This window comes from Taudactylus pleione, unplaced genomic scaffold (assembly GCF_031769625.1).
Source record: "Taudactylus pleione unplaced genomic scaffold, aTauple2 ptg000322l, whole genome shotgun sequence".
NCBI lineage: Eukaryota > Metazoa > Chordata > Amphibia > Anura > Myobatrachidae > Taudactylus > Taudactylus pleione.
Window position 1 is genome coordinate 3011020 of NW_028284723.1, and position 16160 is coordinate 3027179.

The following is a 16160-nucleotide window of genomic DNA, read 5'->3' on the forward strand; positions in this document are numbered from 1 at the left end:
AAATCAAGGACCACCCCTTACCAACCACAAGGGGATCCACAGACAGAAAGATTCAACCGTACACTCCTTGGTATGCTGGGCACTGTGGTACCTGTCAATAAGGCTCAGTGGGGCTGGTATATCTGTAGTTTAGTCCATACATATAATTGTACAAAAAATGAGTCCACAGGATACTTTCTGATGTGGCCACCTATAGATATTAGAAATGGTTTAAGATCGCCAGATTCTAATTATGGATGTAGTTATGTGACCGGCGGCCGTAAAGCCGCTGGTCACAATCCTGACTGCAGAATGCAGACTAGGAAGTCATGACAGGTGTTGAGATACTAATGCCAGATCTCCGACCCCAGCCATCCCGATCATCGTGGACGTGGTAAGTATTCACTTAGCCAGGGGATGGGGGGATTAGGTTTAGGACTCCCTGGGGGGACTTAGGGTTAGAAACCATCCAGGGAAGGTTTGGGTTAAGCAAGGGGAAAGGGGGGTTAGGTTTTAGCACTAGAGGGGAGGTTAGGGTCAGGCACACCCCCCCTCGGCAGGGCTAGGTTAGGGGAGTGGGGAGAGGGGTTAGATTTAGGCACTAACTGGGGGAGGTTAGGGTTAGGTATTAGGGGGGAGGCTAGGGTTAAACACCCCTAAGGGAGGGTTAGGGGGGGAGAGGGGAGGGGTAGTGTTACTTACCTTCGCTGTCAGGATATTGTCCTGCCTGCCAAGCCTTGTTGAGATTTGAACTGGCGACTAAACAGCCACTGGCATAACAATCCCATTCCTCTAATTATTTCCCTCATTCCGAGTATGTGGAACAATTACGTAATGACCTTCATACCATCAACTGGCCAAAGCAACAGCAGAATAAATGGGAGAGAAAAATAAAGCCAGATATGATATAAAGGTATGTGCCCACGTGCCACTTCCTGGAGACAAAGTGTTTGTCCAAAATTTAGGACCTCTACAATGATATATATTAAGTAACAGATGGAAACCTGAGCACTTTGTACACCCATGGCCAAAAGTTTTGGGAATGACAGAAGTATTGGTTTTCACAAAGTTTGTTGCTTCAGTGTTTTTAGACCTTTTTGTCAGATGTTACTATGGTATACTGAAGTAAAATTACAAGCATTTCATAAGTGTCAAAGGCTTTTATTGACAATTACATTAAGTTTATGCAAAGAGTCAATATTTGCAGTGTTGACCCTTCTTTTTCAAGACCTCTGCAATGTCAAGACCTCTGCAATGCCAACAGTAAAGCATTCATGTGTGGGGTTGCTTCTCAGTCAAGGGAGTGGGCTCACTCAAATTTTGTCTAAAAACACAAACAAAGAGCAACTTCTTCCAACCATCCAAGATCAGGTTGGTGACAAACAATTCCTAATTTTTCGTGCCCTTATATTAAGGCTGAATAGAAAAAAACTGAAATCTCCATAGAGAATTCTGAAGGGGGGTAGGGTGTTTAAGGGGATACACCTTAAAAGCTATTGGAGGTACCAGGTTGAAATTTGGAATGGACAAGTAGAACTGTCGCTCGGTGCTGCTTGCAAAATTTCAGGGCAAAAGCATAAAAATTGAGGATTTGGGAGTAATCTAAATTTCCAACTGTCACCTTTTTTTCTGACATTCTCAATTAGGACAACTTTTCTGCTATTCCCTATGGGAATTTTTGGAAAGGCATAACTCGGGGTAGGGGGCAAATTTAGACTTGGGGTTTATTTTGTTAGGTAGCTGTTGTTCCAAAATAGGAAGTTTCAATTCCTTGAGCAGCCGCAGTTGTAGCCTTCAGCAGGTGTATTCACTGTGGCTTCACTTGGGTGCAGCAAGATGGCTGCCTTTTGTGGGCAGTACCGGGGGCCGGGTCCAAGGGGAAGGAAGCCAATGTTTGCTGCCACCGGGATGTGGGGGAGAGGGGGTAGGGGTTAGCAGCAGTAGCTATGGCCAGGAACCAGGGAAGGTAGTGGGCATTAGTGGCAGCAGGGCATGCAGCAGTGTAGCAGGCGTTAGGACCCAGGGGAGGTAGCAGCTCACAGATGCAGGCTCAGATCTGGAATATCCATAATACCTGCATCTGTGTTTAAAAAAAACAAACACAGAAGCAGGGACAGGTCAGTGAGACCCTTCTGTGCTTCTGTGTTTAATTAAAAATAAAAAACCTGTGTAAAATAAAAAAATGGCTTGGCCCCCTCCCCAAAAACAACAGCCAGCCCTGGGCTTTGGAAAGCCAGTACTGGTTGTGCTAAATACAGGGGACAAATGATGTATGGGTCCCCTGTATGAAGCACAACCAGCACCAGGCTTTTTAGAACCAGCCCTGGTTGCCAAAATACAGGGAACAAATGACATAAGGGTCCCCCGTATTCAGTGCAACCAGCACTGGGCTCTGAGCCAGGCTTGGTTCTGGAAATATAGGGGGAAAAAATGTGAGTATTTACCAGAAAAAGCACCAGACTCTTTCTAGAGGGGGGTGATGCCACAGCCAGGGGAGCCCTTTCACCGGGCCCCCCAGCTGAGCATCACCCCGGACCACTACTCAGCCCAGGCCAGGGTTTTCTGGGGAGCTGGGGACACCCCCCAGTAAAGGGGTCCCCCTCTCCATGGCACCCCAGGCTGATAGTCTGGGGCTATCCCCAGCACCCCTGGGCGGTGGGTGCCGGATTGATTGTGTAAAGTGTGGTGCAAGTAAAGTTAAAATATTGGCTTTTGCTGTGGAACTACAGTTCCCAGCAAGCCTCCCCTGCATGCTGGTACTTGCTGGTACCAATTATGAGCTTGCTGGTACCTGTAGTTCTACAGCATAAGCAATATTAAAAACCACAGAACACACACACACCGTAGACAAGTATAATTTTATTAAAACATACATGCACACACACATGTACTCACACATGCACACACTATCTCACATACTCACCTAGTATCCCTGTAGCCAATCTGTCCTCTTCTCCAAGTAGATAATTCAATGGAGTACTTGTAATAAAATATCCATACTCACCTCCTCCTATGCGTGGAGCTGTCCTCTTCAGATAATCCAGGGTCTTGGATAAAAGAAAGGAAATACGCAGACCCTTGTACATTAGTAGTGTTCTTATAGAACACTAGTACCCGAATGACAGCTCTACCTGGGATTTCAGATCAGAAATCCCAGTGCGGAGCACTCATTTGCTGAGAGAGGCGGGCCTTCTGCCTCTCAGTCAATGAGCTGTTCTCACCATTGATTTCAATGGTGGGAACCAAGCATGCCCTTTTCAAAGATGTCACCTTAGGACTATATTTGAAATTCAAAGATGGCCACCGTGAGCCAATCATGGCTCTCAACGTCATCACCCCGCCCCCTTGGCTGGCTTATATACAGCCAGCGCGAGGTGCTGTGCAGTCAGTTATCGGCCCGGGGAGCTGGATAGAAGACCAGCTGAAGCAAGAAGATGCCAGGAAAGCCCTGGATGGGCGGTGGCCATGTAAAAGAGCTTAAAGGCTGCTGTCCCCAGGTGAAGGTGCAACTAAATAAAATACTTTAAAAACATATTTTTAATATTTCTTGCAGGGGTACTATAGGTACAAACAGGCCCTTAATGTCCCGACTGCTGATACTTGTGGTTCTCCAAGTGCCAGTATGCAGGAATGCCTGCTGGGACCTGTAGTACTACTTCAAAAGACAATATTTATATTTTCATATGCACCACACAACACAATCAACCCAGCACCCACCACCCAGTGGTGCTGGGGATAGCCCTGGGCTATTAGCCTGAGCCCGGGGTGCCCTAGAGATGGGGAACCCTTTACTGGGGGGTCCCTAGCTCCCCAGGGATCCCTGGCCTGGGCTGACCAGTGGTCAGGGGCGATGCTTTGGCACGGTGAAAGGGCTCCCCTGGCTGTGGCATCACCCCCCCACTAGAAAGAGTCCGGTGCTGGTTCTGGTAAATACTGGGGGACCCTATGCATTTTTTCCCCTGTATTCCCAGAACCAGGGCTGGCTCAGAGCCCAGTGCTGGTTGCGTCATTTGTCCCCCATATTTTGGCAAGCCGGGCTGGTTCTGACTAGCCCAGTGCTGGTTGTGCTTAAGTACAGGGGACCCCTATGTCTTTTTTCCCTTGTATTTAAACACAACCAGGACTGGCTGTTAAAATCCTGGTGCTGGTTGTGCTTTGGGGGGGCACCTTTTTTATTTTACACATTTAATTTTTAACATAGATGTGTAGATGGATCTCACTGCTGCATTTGTGCATATGTGACTTATTGATTTTATTTTCTCAGGTGCATGCGCACTACCAGTGATCCCTCTTTCACCAGCTTATGCCCCCTTTGCACTGCACCATTGCCATTGCTCTGCACCAGCGCTGCTGCCACTACCCCGCATGCCTACAGCCTGCGTTAGTGTACCATTTTGTTGTCATTCACCCTTGCAGGTGGCCCGGTTTGCTCATCCAAACCCTGTTAGTTTTTACATTTTAAAAAAGCTATGAAATTCCATAGACAAAAAACCTTACACCTTTTTGTCTCACCTATTCATGCTGCTTTGTCTCCTCTCCCCATCCACACTACTTTTATCCCATCTGCACAGCTATTTTCTGATTAGACCTCAGTTGCATTGACTGCAGGTGTGTATTCCAATGAGCACACAATTCTGTTAATTAGCAGCTCCACCATTTTGTGAGTGACAGCAATCTCATTCTGAATCTGCAGTTAACCACAGGGTGTGATGGCATACCATATCTGTATTGCGCAAAGAACATGTCCATTAAGGTGTCAGCCTTAATGATAGTAATTTCATTGTTTTTTAGTTTGAGTGGCACAAAAATCAGTAGGTTTTGTGAAATTTCAGATCATATCTAAGAAGCCATAATGGGACATGTAAAACTGTAAGGTTTTTTTGTCTTTGTTTTGTCAGGTACCTTGGCCTATGGTCATGTAGGGCTAAGTTTAATTAGAATAAATTGTTGTAAATAGTGGATGACAAGCAAGCAGGCATTGTTATCAAACAGACTGTGATGGGGAATTGTGGACACTAATACTGAAACCTGAGGGCTCAGCTACAGCCTGAATAGACTTTTCTAGAAGCACCTTGTGCTTCAGGATACATATAGGGCTGCAGTGGCATGAAAGCAGGACAGGACAGATGTGGGACACTGGAAAGGACCAGATAACTGTCAGCTCCATGCTCTCTGTCAGAGAGAGTCATCTGAGAGTGGCTGAGGTACCAGTCACTGACTGCTGTGGAAGGAGCTGCATTGTTACTTCAGATCCCTGCTGAGCTCCATTTGCAGTTCTCCTCCTGGGTGTGAAGGTACCCTGCTGCTGTGTATGTGAGAGCTGCAGCCATGGGGGAGGACCCTTCCTTCAGTGGAGCTTTCATGATCTTAAGCTCACCTCCTTCATGGGGTCAGCACTGACAGAGGTGAGAGGATGACCCTGGAGGCCAGTGGCGTAACAACAGCCTGCGCAGACCCTGCGGTGGCTTGGGGGCGATTATGGGTGGGAGGCGCAGGGCCAGGGCTGGCGTAAACTGCTCAGCAGGTCTTGCACTGCAAGGAGGTGCCAGGCTGTAGAGGTGCTCTCCCTGCAGCAGCTGCTGATACAATTCTTGTTTCTACCGGCTGCTGCTGTGCCTGTCACACTGAAACAGGCAGCGGCAGCCTACTGTAGAGAAAAGCGCTCTTCATACAGTCCCATCCATGGGAGGGGGGCGTCAGAGGCAGGGGGCTGATTAGCTACAGTACCTGTAAGATGATCAGCCTGAACTGAAGCGCTGATGTGGATGCCTGGATGGCTGCTGAGCGTTTGCTCCTCCATTCTTCAGTGAGTCCCTCTCTTCCTGTTCCCTGCTTGAAAGATCGTCAGGCTGGGAACAAGTAGGGACAAATATATGCCAATTTACCAGTGTATTCAATTTCAAACACTGTTGATTACACTTGAATAGTGGCAAGTAGTTTGTACACTGTCCCCTGCTTGTTCCAGGCTCCTGACCTCCGGCTCCCAGTCAGAGAAAATGTAAAGAAGGGACTGGGAGACAGCACTGCAGTGAGTACAGCAGCAGCAGCCAGCACAGTAACTATTATCTATTATAAATGTATAGGTGTAATGGGAAGTAAATAATTCAGGGAGGAAGAGGAGGTGAGGAGGGGGGGGAGCATTACCTGTCATTGTGTGTGTGTCCATTATACCTGTGCCAAGGGGTGCCGAGAGGGGGGGAGCTTCCTGAGGGGCCCGGAGGGGGCCTGGGTGTGGCGCCGCTCCCCCCCTCACAGCAGCCCAGCACACAGCGTGTGCTGAGCTGCAGTTGGAGACTGCTCATGGCTGCTTAGCAGCAGCCACAGCAGTCTCTTATGCCTGTGCAGGGGAGCGATCACACTGATCGTGCCCCCCCTGGCTTTGCGCCGGGCTGAGGGGGCTCGGAGAGCCCCCCTCCCCAGCGCGCAGCGCCGCTTTGCGGCGCTGCATATCTTTTTTTTTTCTCGGCTAGGGGGTGTGACCACGCCTTCCCGATTAGGCCACACGCCCTATTACCTGGGCCCGCCACGGGTCTTGGCAGGCCTTCCTGTGCCCACAGGGGCTTTGGGCCTCATTCAGATTCGGTCGTAAGCGCTGAGTGCTCGCAACTGGGTCGATGTTTGCCCACTTTGCATGCGCACGTCGGAGCCGGCTCCGACGTGCGCATATGCGAGACCCAGAGATTGGCAGCTCGTCCCATTTGGGAGGTGGGCAGGGGGGGTGGCCAGCCAAATGGAGGTGTTCCCGATGCGATCATCACCCTGGTCGGTCGCTAAGCTGTGGGTGGTAACCCACAGCTTAGCTAGCGACCAGGAGGCCGCACTAAAAAAAGAGGCGGCCACCGCCTCTGAATGTGGGCCTTTGTTCTCCCTATGCTTTATCTCTCGGATGGCTGTGTAATTTCAGTCACAAGGTCGCCCTATTTAGTGGTGTATTGTTTTACCAAGTTAACTAAACTAAATCACTTTAATTGCTCCTGGAGAATAAATATTGTCAGTTATGTTTTTTAGATAAAATTCATGTCTTATTGGCATTGTCTTTACTTCCTGATCTGTGCGGAGTTCTGTTTTCATTCCCTTTCCCCATTACTATGTCTTGCTTACCTAACCTAGCATTTCCTTTGGGATGGGTAAGGGATGCCAGCTCTCAGGATTCTGGTGGTCAAAATCCTGACACAGCATCCTAACAGGGATATGATACCTACACCTGTCAGTTGGTATCCTAACCCTTCCTCTCCCTACCCCTAACCATTCCTCCCCAGTGCCTAAATCTAACCTCCCCCTCCCTAACACTGCACCCTAACCCTACCCCATAGTGCCTAACCCTAACCCTCCCCCTTAGTGCTTAACCCTCCCCCCATGCCTAACCTTCCCCATAGTGTTTAAACCTAACCTCCCCCTCCCCGCACCCTAGCCCTCCCTCCTAGTTCCTAAACCTAACCTCCTCCTTCCCACACCCTAACCCTCCCCACTAGTGCCTAACCCTAACCCTCCCCCATAGTGTTTAAACTTAGCCTCTCCCTCCCTAAACTTAATGCCTAGTACACGCTAGAAGATATGTACATATCGGGCACATCGGCCAGTGTGTACCCGCTATGTCACTGACGAGGCATGCTCCTGCGCTTCGTCAGTGACATTGCCCATCAGACCTAGGGGGATGGTATACTTATTTAATGGGGAAGGGTGTATTTGTTTTTTACTTGGGGAGGTAATACTGTCTATGCTGGGGATAGTGTATTAATGTATGTGCATGGGTATACTTATTGTGTTTCTGTGTGTGTAAGGGTGCATTCATATTAACTCTAATAAGTGGGTCAATCATGGTCTCTGCATTATCTGACATTCACTGCAACATCTGGCATTCACTGCGACTCTCTCTGCATTATCTGGTGGTTACTAGGACTCTCTCTGCATTATCTAGCATTCACTGCAACTCTCTCTGCATTATCTGGTGGTTACTATGACTCTCTCTGCATTATCTGGCATTCACTGCGGCTCTCTCTGCATTATATGGCATCCACTGTGACTTTCTGCATTATCTGGCGTTCACTTCGACTCTCTCTGCATCATCTGGCGGTTACTATAGCACTCTCTGCATTATTTGGCGGTTACTACGACCCTCTGCATTATCTGGCAGTTACTACGATGCTCTCTGCATTATCTGGCAGTCACTCTGACGTTCTCTGAATTATCTGGTGGTCACTGCGATGTTCCCTGCATTATATGGTGGTCATTGGGATATTTCCTGTACTATCTGATGGTAACTTCATTCAAATATTCTACTTTATTTGCTGCAAAATTCTAAATTGTTTCTGCCATGTTGGTAAATGGAGTAATAATCCAGCTGTCATTATGTTATTTCTTGTTTGTGTTTCTGATACAAATGTTCCTGGTAGTTTGTGTTACTGTAGGTAGTAGCCATTCCACCTGGCACAGAGTAAGTGGTGGTTAAGTTCTTACAGAAGATCCAAATGGAGACTATCCCCCATTACCGATTTGTAACCAATTTTACTGATAATGGAAGTAGCTTCCTAGGGGTGTAAGTGAAGGTCTATGAGCCCCAGTAAAACTCTGCTAGACTGACCACTAAACACCCATTTTATTACCAATGTTACCAAATTGTCCTCCTGTATTGCTTTGACTCATTTATTCTAAGTATATTTATTTGGTAATCTAGCCACCATGTGCAACAAACATGTAAATGGTAGGAAAGGCTGCAATGCGGTGGAAGTACACTGTGTCATGTGTATAATGGGCATTACTACTGTGTCATGTGTATAAGGGGCTCTGCTGTGTAGCGTAACATGAACAAGGGGCACTGCTACTGTGGCATGTGTATAAGGGGTACTACTGCTGTGACATGTGTAGAAGGGGCATTACTGTGTAGCGTAACATGAATAAGGGGCACTACTATGTGTCATAATGTGAATAAGGGACATTACTATGTGGAGTAATGTGAATAAGATTGTGCTGCATGTGGCGTAATTTAAATTGGGGGTCCGAATGCGCCGTCAAGATCCTTACTTTTGACACCACAGTTCTTCAGGGCGCGCTGTACCTTTATAGGATATGGGTGGTAGGAGACAAATGTATAGTTTGCAGGGGGCACCAAAAACCCTAGCACCGGCCCTGCGCAGGGCCCGTTGCTACACCAGTGCAATGTACATTCTACATGGCACAATGACAGGCTGATTCTTATGTCAGCCAGTGTGCTCTGGGGATTTGCATTCGCCTGTGGAACACAATCTGATAGCTGTCCTAAGCAGTGTCCCCCTGCCTCCTCTGCCTGCCTACCCACCTATGTAATGGGTCGCACTGTACTCTAGAGCTGCTGCCTGGAGGTCCGCTGAACCATGCAAGGAGCAGATGGGGAGGAGACTCTCAGGAGAGGGGTTGGAGCTGACATGCTGCGGTGTGGATGGGAGAAGCAGGAAACGCTAGGTGCTGCTTTCCGGTCACACTGTCTGTTCTGTGTGAGGGCAGCTGCTGCAGTCAGCACCATTCATGGATGGAGAGATAGCGGCTGGGATATGGGAGCAGCAGAGATGAGGTGACCCCCATAGATTTTCCTTAAGCATACTGTGTGTGACCTTCCCTGCGAGTCCTTCCACTCCAATGCTATCCACTGCTTCCCACCAACACTCCCATCCTGCCGTTATCTTCCGCTGCTACTCCCATTCTGCCTTCGACTGATACTCCCATCCTGCCTTCCACTGATACTCTCATCCTGCCCCCTGCCCCCCACTGCTACCCCTATTCTGTCCCCTGCCTCCCACTGCTACACCCATCCTGCCCCCTGCCTCCCACTGCTACTCCCATCCTGCCCCCTGCCTCCCACTGCTACTCCCATCCTGCCCCCTGGCTTCCACTGATACTCCCACCCTGCCCCCTGCTTTCCACTGCTATTCCTATCCTGTTCCCTGCCTCCCACTGATACTCCCAACCTGCCCCCTGCCTCCCACTGCTTCTCCCATCCTTCACCCTTCCTTCCACTGCCACTAATATTCTATCCCCTGCCTTACACTGATACTCCCATCCTGCCCACCTGCCCACCACTGCTACTCCCATCCTGCCCCCTGCCTACCACTACTATTCCCATCTCCCATCCTGCCCCCTGCCTCCCACTGCTGTTCACATCCTGCCACCTGCCTCCCACTGCTATTCCCATCCTGGCCCCTGCCTCCCACTGCTACTCCCATCTTGCCCCCTACTGATACTCACATCCTGCCCCCTGCCTCTCACTGCTCCCAACATCCTGCCCCCTGCCTTCCACTGATCCTCCCACCCTGCTCCCTGCCTTCCACTGCTATTCCTATCCTGTCCCCTGCCTCCCACTGATACTCCCATCCTGCCCCCTGCCTCCAACTGATACTCCCATCCTGCCCCCTGCCTCCCACTGCTACTCCCATCCTGCCCCCTGCCTACCACTGCTATTCAGATCCTGCCCCCTGCCTCCCACTGCTATTCCCATCTCCCATCCTGCCCTCTGCCTCCCACTGCTATTCCCATCCTGCCCCCTGCCTCCCACTGCAACTCCCATCCTGCCCCCTGCCTCCCACTGCTACTCCCATCCTGCCCCCTGCCTTTCACTGCTATTCCCATCCTGCCCCCTGCCTTCCACTGCTATTCCCATCCTTCCCCCTGCCTTACACTGCTACTCATATTCTATCCCCTGCCTTCCACTGATACTCCCATCCTACCCCCCTGCTGCCCACTGCTACTCCTATTCTGTCCCCTGCCTCCCACTGCTACTCCCATCCTGCCCCCTGCCTCCCACTGCTACTCCCATCCTGCCCCCTGCCCCCTGGCTCGCACTGCTACTCCCATCCTGCCCCTGGCTTCCATTGCTACTCCTATTATGTCCCTTGCCTCCCACTGCTATTCCTATTATGTCATCTGCCTCCCACTGCTACTCCCATCCTGCCCCCTGCCTTCCACTGCTACTCATATTCTATCTCCTGCCTCCCACTGCTACTCCCATCCTTCCCCCTATCTCTCACAGCTACTCCCATCCTGCCCCCTGCCTCCCACTGATACTCCCACCCTGCCCCCTGCCTTCCACTGCTATTCCTATTCTGTCCCCTGCCTCCCACTGATACTCCCATTCTGCCCCCTGCCTCTCACTGCTACTCCCATCCTGCCCCCTGCCTCCCACTGATACTCCCATCCTGCCCCCTACTGATACTCCCATCCTGCCCCCTGCCTTTCACTGCTATTCCCATCCTGCCCCCTGCCTTCCACTGCTATTCCCATCCTTCCCCCTGCCTTACACTGCTACTCATATTCTATCCCCTGCCTTCCACTGATACTCCCATCCTACCCCCCTGCTGCCCACTGCTACTCCTATTCTGTCCCCTGCCACCCACTGCTACTCCCATCCTGCCCCCTGCCTCCCACTGCTACTCCCATCCTGTCCCCTGCCCCCTGCCTCGCACTGCTACTCCCATCCTGCCCCTGGCTTCCATTGCTACTCCTATTATGTCCCTTGCCTCCCACCGCTACTCCTATTATGACATCTGCCTCCCACTGCTACTCCCATCCTGCCACCTGCCTTCTACTGCTACTCATATTCTATCCCCTGCCTCCCACTACTACTCCCATCCTTCCCCCTACCTCTCACAGCTACTCCCATCCTGCCCCCTGCCTCCCACTAATACTCCCACCCTGCCCCCTGCCTTCCACTGCTATTCCTATTCTGTCCCCTGCCTCCCATTGCTACTCCCATCCTGCTCCCTTCCTACCACTGCTATTCCCATCCTGTCCCCTGCCTCCCACTGCTATTCCCATCTTCCATCCTGCCCCCTACCTTCCACTGCTATCCCCATCCTGCCACCTGCCTCCCACTGCTATTCCCATCCTGCCCCCTGCCTCCCACTGCTACTCCCATCCTGCCCCCTACTGATACTCCCATCCTGCTCCCTGCCTCCCACTTCTACTCCCATCCTCCCCTCTACTTTACACTGCTATTCCCATCCTGCCCCCTGCCTCCCACTGCTATTCCCATCCTGCCCCCTGCTTCCCACTGCTATTCCCATCCTGCCCCCTGCATCCCACTGATACTCCCATCCTGCCCCCTGCTACTCCCATCCTGCCCCCTGCCTCCCACGGATACTCCCATCCTGCCCCATGCCTCCCACTGCTACTCCCATCCTGCCCCCTGCTTACCACTGCTATTCCCCTCCTGCCCCCTGCCTCCCACTGCTATTTCCATATCCCATCCTGCCCCCTGCCTTCCACTGCTATTCCCTTCCTGCCCCCTGCCTCCCACTGCTATTCCCATCTCCCATCCTGCCCACTCCCTCCCTCTGCTACTCCCATCCTGCCCCCTGCCTTCCACTGCTATTCCCCTCCTGCCCCCTGCCTCCCACTGGTATTTCCATCCTGCCCCCTGCCTCCCACTGCTATTCCCATCTCCATCCTGCCCCCTTCCTCCCACTTCTACTCCCATCCTGCCCCCTGCCTCCCACTGATACTCCCATCCTGCCCCCCTCCCACTGCTACTCCCATCCTGCCCCCTGCCTTACACTGCTATTCCCATCCTACCCCCTGCCTCCCACTGCTATTCCCACCCTTCCCCCTGCCTCCCACTACTATTCCCATCCTGCCCCCTGCCTCCCACTGCTACTCCCATCCTGCCCTCTGTCTTCCAATGCTTCTCCCATCATGCCTCCTTTTTTGCACTGTCTACTACTACTGCTAATCTCATCCTCACCCTTTCCCTGCTCTACTACTTCCACCAGCAGCATCATAATGTATGGGGCTTGCAAAGTTTTTCAATGTACTTAGGTCTTAACCATAACAAATGTGTAAATCTTTATACGTCTTCTTCTTTTTTTTGAGGGGGGCACCAGACATTTTCTGGCAGGGGGAGCAAAATTTATAGTTACGCCACTGCTGGAGGCTGTACATCTCTCTGAGAGATAGCTGGTAGTTTGTAATCAGGCAGCTGCAGTGATTGGAGAAAGCTTGCTGGCAGCCTGTGAGTCCCAGAAGTAAAGTCAGCACAGCATACTCCACATACAGAGCAAAATGGCGTGATCAGTTATAGTTCCTGACAGGCAGCAATAGTTATACCAATAGCCTATCTACAGTATCAGAACTGTACAAATAAATGTCACCTCAGCAACTAAAGCTTTAGAAACCTCACAGCTCTTCACACAAAGCCCCTCCTATTAAAGCTTACTATAGACTACTACATAAAAGGAACTGGAGAGGGTCCTATTCTTACCAGGGATCTAAACATATTAAGCTACAGACAGAATTACAAAGTAAACCATTTCAGTCTTACTACTTCAAGTGGCTGTCAGATAAAGAGAGGGATATTGCAGAGCAGGAATGTATATTTAGTGTGCTCAAGTAAATGTGCAGATTCTCAGCCAACTAGGTGACTACTTATATTTATTTAAAACTGAAGCCTGTCAATGTGCTGTATTTTATGAGGTGATATTAATCCTTTCTGGAGCATAACTTTCTTGGACCCTCTAAACAAGCAGTATCTGCAAATAAACCAAAACAACTGAAAGTAATAACAAATAAAGCAGACTAATGGTGCATACACACGGTCAGATTTTTCTTCAGATCTGAGCGATAACAATTGAAAAAATCGTTCAATCATTCATATCTGAAGGAAAATCTGACATATCTGACATGTCTAAATGATGAACGATGCGCGTTCCCGATGGCAAGATAACGATATCTGACATCTGATGCGTTTGCAGTCAGAATTGGACGATTCCATTCATTTTAATGCAGTCAAAAATCGTTCATCAAATCGTTCAGATCGATCATCTGCCACATCTGATAAATCTGACCGTGTGTATGCTCCATAAAAGGAGGATCTCAACCACAATGTGCACTGCTGTTGTTGATATAAGTCTAAGGGGTCTATTTACTAAGCAATTTTAGGAGACAGAGTGAAAAGTGATAAGGTGCCAGCCAATCAGCTCCCAACTGTCATTTTTCAAACACAGCCTGTGAGATGACAGTTGGGAGCTGATTGGCTGGCACCTTATCACTTTCTTATCACTTTTCACTCTGTCTCCTACGGCTGGGTACACACCTAAAGATTTTCTGTCCAACCATCCAACTAATTGATTGGTTGGAATGAAAATCTGGTAAGGTATGAAAGCAAATGACAATCAGCAATTTGCTCCCAAACGCCGGAAATTGGACAAAAACTGTTGTTTGAACAAATTTTTTAGATCAAACATTTAACAAACTTGTCTGAACGACCATTTACATCTGTTTTATGGCATTTAGGAGCAATTTGCTGATCATCATTTACTCCCATACGTTGACAGATTTTCATTCCAACCAATCAACTAGTTGTATGGTTGGACAGAAAATCTTTAGGTGTGTACCCAGCTTAACACTGCTTAGTAAATAGACCCCCTAAACACTAAACCGTCTAGGATTCTAATATTGAAGTATTAGAAGTGGTTTAGGGAGTAACAACAAATATATTGCTGTGTGTTATAGTGTAGTTATGTAGATTGTCATTTATTGGAATATGAATTTTTTCAGAAAAATATGGTTTATTAGAATAGTATTCAGTTTCACAGTAGTTTGGGGTTAACCTATTTAAAGTAGGGATGTGCAGGCTCGGATAGGTTCGAGTTTGCACGTTGAGTTCGGATTTTTCCCTCCAAAAAAACGGAACTCAGAAAGAGGCAAAACGTCATCTTGCATAGACGAACATCATCATTCCTGGACAAAAGTCCAGGAATGATGATGTTCGTTCATGCAAGATGACGTTTTGACTCTTTCTGAGTTCTGTTTTTTTTGAGGGAAAAATCCGAACTCAACGTGCAAACTCGACCCTATCTGAGCCTGCACATCCCTAATTTAAAGCATAAATGCACGTAGCATCATAAATCCCAAAATTATTTATATTCAGCCTGCAATGAGCCTGAGACAACCAGATATTGGGTATATAGGAAGTGAAGGATATTTATATTGTTAATTGAATGCATATCTTTAAACATCCTGCGATGAATGGAACGATGGGCCCGATTCAGACCCGCTCGCTATAATGCGTTTGCACACAGCCAGCCAATGTTTGCATCACAGTGTGCGTGCATGAACCAGTCCCTGTGATCGCAAAGCGATGGCCCCTTAAGCACAGACGGCTCACTAGACTGAGGGACAAGAGAAGCCGTTTGTGGGTGGTAACAGGGGTTGGTCAATGGAAACGGGGGAGTGGTGGTGCGAATGCAGGCGTGTCTGAGCATCTTACCACCATTTCAGAGGCGTGCATAATTATTATTGAGCATCATAGTACACGTCACTTGGTTAAATTTCACACTGAAGCACTCGCAGTGATTGCGTTAGGGTATGGTCAACAACAATTGCTGCATTCGCTTCCGATGGTACTCAATGTTACCGATGGTTGCATACGCTTCCTGGAGATGACATGCATAAGTGGGCATCTTAAGACAGGCTAGTGGTCATCTAAATACACACCGCTTTCGCACGCCAAGACATAGTGGGCGTGTTAATGCCTTGCTGTGCGATCGCGGGATTTGCATACTTTGGCTGCGTGCGAACGCATCTAGCGAGCGGGTCTGAATCGAGCCCAGTGAACACTTTTAAAAAAGATTTCCTGTGAAATAAAGAAATGTTTTGTAGCAAAATGGTGTTTATTGGTAAACCAATATAATGTATAACATTTGCATGTCCTAACTGGAGTGATCTATTTAGTCTGGGGATTACTGCAATAGTCAGGGCTTATTCAATCAAGCCCGCAACAAGATACATGGCTTAGGTGGAGGCACTAATTGACATAGCCTAACATGACACACCTGGACGAGAGAGTAAATGTGGGCTACACTAAGAAGCAATTGTTTGCTAAATCCATACTGCAGGAGAGTCTGGACAACCCGTTCAGAAAATTTCTGATAACTTTAGGACTCCTTCATCTAAACTTTGAGCCAAATGTAATAGGTACTGTAGCAGGTTTTTGAAAGTAACAAGATTTTGGTGAGGTCGCAGTCAGATTAAAAAAAATAGTGTTTACTAAGGCAAAACAAACCTGCCTTTCCATCAACTATAAATCTCACTGATAAAGTTTTGAAATCTCTGCACTTTTCAAAAACTCACCACCTATTGCAAATGACTTCTATATGGCTTATCTCTACATTCAGGATTACCTCTCTGGGACTTTCTGTTGCAATGCTAACCTAGTT